Raw genomic sequence first — 4690 nt, 5'->3', positions numbered from 1 at the left:
CCGATGAACCTGAAAGTGGTCCCATGTCTCTAGGACAAAGTTGACTTTTGACCCCATAGACTTGCATGGCATTAGGGCACTGGTTCTCAAACTTTCTCTGTCAAGCTCCACCTTGGAGGAAGAAAATCTTTAATGCCATGCATAATTTTTCTGCCGTGGAAAAAGTTCCGACGTGAAAACATTAGTTCCCCCGGGCGCCCCGCCTCCCTCCCACCCAGTGTTTCGTGCCCCCCCAGACGTGACTCTGCGCTCCCCAGAGGCGGCGCGCCACCCACTTTGAGAAACACTGCATTAGCCTGTCGTTGTCAGTGCAAAGTCTTCTTTTTTTTCTTTCTTTTCATAGCAGCCTAAGCGATGCAGTTATCTGATTGTTAGTGTGCCACATGCAAGGTTCAAGGTTCAAGTGAAGGTCCCACTAATTGTGGCACATCAAAGCACCAGTTCTCCAAAATAGTTTGGTGAGCTACTAGCGTTAGCCTCCACAAGGGGTGAAATAAGGCTCAAATTACCAAAACATCAGCTCACATCAAGGTGTTTTTCTTCAAACACACCATCCAAATGAACACCTAGGTGTTAATGGATGTCAGTTTTAAAAAAATCAAGTAGCAATTTCAAAAAGTTAGTTTCTACAATATTTACCCACACACTGACACAGACCAAGCTCAAAAAGTTGAGCTTGTGGACTGGTTCAGTACAGCTGATTCCTTTGTGCAGTAAAAAAAACAAAAAACAAAAAACACACGCACACATATTAAAGCGTTACCTGGGTGCCAGATTTCTCTTGAGCGGCGTCGCCGAGGTCAGCGGAGACAAAAAGAGCAGGCATGGACGTTCACTCTGGGCGGGAACTCTTGCAATTTATATATGCCAGACCTCCGCAGGTCCTGAACAAGAGGATCTATCCACTTGTCCGCGAGCAAAAGGCCTGCGGGATCAGCGCGGAGGCAGGATGAACGAGGTGTTGTGCCTGACAGCCAGAGATTCGGGTTAATAAATGGTGCGCTTGGTCCGAGGCCGGCTCTGCAATTGTATTTGGACACCGTGATGAATTGGCGACTTGGAGCTGTTCTTAAGATTTTTTTTTCTTCTTCTTCTTTTTTTTTTTTTTACCCCTCCCCAAACTCCCCATGAGCTGAAGTGATAACTCATGTTGGAAACGCTACGTGTTGTCTTTAAACTGTGGGGGGTATTTATATTTCCTGTCCTTCTATCAGGACAGCAGCAGAAGAGACTTTGTGCCAGCGGCTCTTTCACGCTGAGACCTCGGCTGCTCCTCTTACTCAGCTTTTTTTTTCTCGGGCGGTGATTGTGATTCTTCCTCATCCGTTACCCCTTTCTGTGAAGGTCTGTTGTCCTGTATAATGCGTAAATGCTCATAATTACATATGAAAACTCACCATAAGGTTGGCAAAGGACGAAAGAGCTGGAAAGAACGTGTTTCAAACTCAACATAATGGTTTGTTTTTTAACCTCTGGCAAATTGGTGGGTTTTTTTTTGGGGGGGGGGAGTTTTGAAGTCTTGCAGGTTGTGTTTGATGTTGCTACTGGCAATTATGAAAAATAACATGACCTGCTGTAACACATGCAGAGGTGGAATGAATGTTAAAATGCTGTAATAGCATAACACCTTGTTGCCACAGAAGTATAAAACAATGGCACTAATGAGCCATGTGGTCAAATAATAATAACTCCTATCAGGGTTTTGTTTTCCAATAACAAAAAGTTTTCAAATAATTTAGTTTAATGATAATTTGTTCAGCTCATGTGGTCTTCACTTGATTAATTCTCGTCTCTTACGTCTTGTTCCTCGCGTCCTCCCTCATATTTCTCTGCTCTCACTGGCGGACTCAGGTGTCAGCTGATTTGATTTTTTCCACACATAAAAGGCTTTCCATTCGTTCATGCGACCACTGTTGACAGTTGCGTACCTTTCGCATCACAGTCCTCACAGTCCATCTTTCAATAAGTTTGTACAGACCGACACAATTGTGTCAAATTTTGACCAAATCTGTTAAAAAAAAAAAAAAAAAATCCACACGCTTTGCGGTGCTGAAGAGAGTCTCCTCACCTGGTGTGAGGATTAAACAAGGAGGACGTGAAATGAGAAATGTGAGCCCATTTGGTATTATGGCACTTTAATTTAGGTCTTATTTCGTTTGGTCTCATGGACTGTTTCCCCGCTGCCTGAACCCTTGTGGGAAAAAAAAAACCCGCTTCGCAAATTGCGAGTGTGTCGCCATCGCTCTGAAAAACTGCAGCGAGAACTGCATTAGTGCCACTCTGCCGTGCTGCCGAATGGTCTGGCATGGCCTCACCAGCAAAAAAAAACAAAACAGTGCGAGGTTATTGCTTTGAGGCAGACACACACACACACACACACACACACACACACACTAGAAAACAGCAGATTGGCCTCTGTTGCTATTTAGCCTGCAACGACGAACCAAATATCTCTTTCATTTCTCTCCTGCAGGGACTGAGTGCAGGTGAAGGACAAAACAACTGAGAGGAGTCTGGTTCTTCTCTTAAAGTGTCACAACAGCTTGTGGTTCAACTCTTTTTATTTTAGGTGTTGAAACAGTATCAGAATTCAAAATTTAGTAGCAAGTACACGGTGTTGTATTTATTGTTGTATTGTATCATTCTTTTAAGGTTTATGTGCTGTTTTTTGTCCGTTTCTTTTTGAGATTTATCAAAAATTTGAAAATGTTTGAATTTTTGAACATATAGTCCAGCTGTATCTGTACAGTCTTTGTCCATCTGTCACCCTTTTTCCCTTTTCTTAAGGCGTTTCGTTCAGTGAAACATCTAACTTGGCTCTTTTTTTGTTTTAAAGACGCAACAAAATAGAAGTGAAGCAAAACCTTCATCTTGGAAAGACAGATGGCAGGCAGCGTGAAAGTGAATCGGCCATCAAAATCAGACTGTGAGCGGAGGTTGCCATGGAAATCAGGAAGTGGAGCAGGTTTCATTCAGGGGGGACACGGCAGTCAAACTGCCGGTCATTTAGAGCAGCGATCTTATGTTCTCTTTTATGTTTCGAAGTTTCTCAGTCACTTGTCAAGGAAGTTGGGACGTCTCTAAATCTTTTGGGTCCGTCTCAGACATCCACACGGTGGGGAGCTTACAGGTGGCATTTGAAAAAGGGAGGCAGTGATTAGAAGGAGATTGACCGCGCTGTCCATCTGGCCCTTTCAGCATCAGCACACTGGCTTGCAGCTAAACAGGGTTCAATGGAATTTTCCCCCGAAGAAAACCAAAGGTTATAGCGAAGTAGTGTTGTCCAATATGAAAGTTTCATTTTTTGCAATGCAGCAACCCTGCTAATCACTGCAGAAAAAAAGCAAAGAGCAACTGTCCTATCACAAAGGGTTGGTTTCCAGAACTATGTTTCAGCAAAGAGAAGAACGTTTAGGGGGGGTTTACGGACACGGTAGAGACACAGATTATTGTTGAAGTCAATTTTGCACAATGTGGGTCCTTTAAATTGTCCCTGCAGCCGACTGCCTCCTGCTCAGACACCAGGCTGGAGCTTCCTGCTGAAAATGGCCCTTTGTTGGCCGCAGAGAGACACACTGGCTGGCAGGCTGGAGACAAACATTTTAAATAGAATAACATGGCACTTTTAAAGGTAACTCAAAACAAATGCTGCCGTTTTCCAAGTCAAGATATTCTGACCTCAGTCTTATGAGACACGCCCACCACTGGTATCGACTCACCCAACCATATGTAATTCCTCCCCCTGCACTTGAATCTTCTCACCAGCTCATATGTACGTTGCCGCAGTTCGTCTGCCAGCTTTCTCTGCGTTTCCTTTCAAGTCGTGTAGAAGCAGAAGAGTGTAACATGCCTGAAACCAGCAGAGCCTCTCTCACCTTCCGTGCTGAGATCACAGGCGGTGGTGTAGCTGAAAAGAGAGGGATGAAAAAAAAAAAATCCATATGTTTCTTCTCAGTCGAGAACATGTTTTTATTTATTTATTTGAAGCTTCATTAAACCACCTAGGCCAATTGTGAAGATGGTCTCATTAGCAGCAGTGATGGTGGAACAATTTGTTTCTTATTTTATCTATTTATTTATTTTGGCTCCAGCCGACGTCTGAAGGGTCCCTGAAGTGTAGCGTCTGCCTTTTAATCAGAAGGCTGCTCGCTGCCGGCCTGGCACTCATCAACTTTCATTAAGGGGAGAAAAAAAAAGACAAAGGAGAGGAGTGTCGAACGTGTCCTTGTTGCTAGGAAACTGAAGCCTGGATGTAACGACGCCCGTTTGGGCGGCGTCGGGACACGGAGCGCGAGGCTTTTATGCTCATTTGTGTTTGATTACATTTAGCCAAATGGAAATGGCCGCTGCGACAGAGCCAAATTAGATCCTTTTTTTGTAGCGAACACGTGATATGATTGAGTGGATGGCGAGCATTGCGGCTCTGAGGTTGACGATGCTCTAATTGCTCTGCAAACCGTGGCGGCAAATTTTTCCAAGCGACAAGGGGGTAACGGGCCGAGGTGGGAACCTCATCAAGCTTCGCTGTCACATCTCGCGTCACATCGCTTGATGGAGGGTGAAGCTTGTCGGCAGGTGCGACGGACAAAATTGCATTGCCCAACGACCGCCGGTTGCGACCAAAGTCTGCAAAGCAGCCACACGTTGGCAAAATTCTGCTTTTTTTTTGTTTGCTTTTTGCTCGCACGAA

Source organism: Nelusetta ayraudi, unplaced genomic scaffold, assembly GCF_046127955.1.
Source record: "Nelusetta ayraudi isolate G7.1 ecotype Tasmania unplaced genomic scaffold, CSIRO-AGI_Nayr_v1 ptg000082l, whole genome shotgun sequence".
NCBI lineage: Eukaryota > Metazoa > Chordata > Actinopteri > Tetraodontiformes > Monacanthidae > Nelusetta > Nelusetta ayraudi.
Note: the sequence above shows the minus strand (reverse complement) of the source record.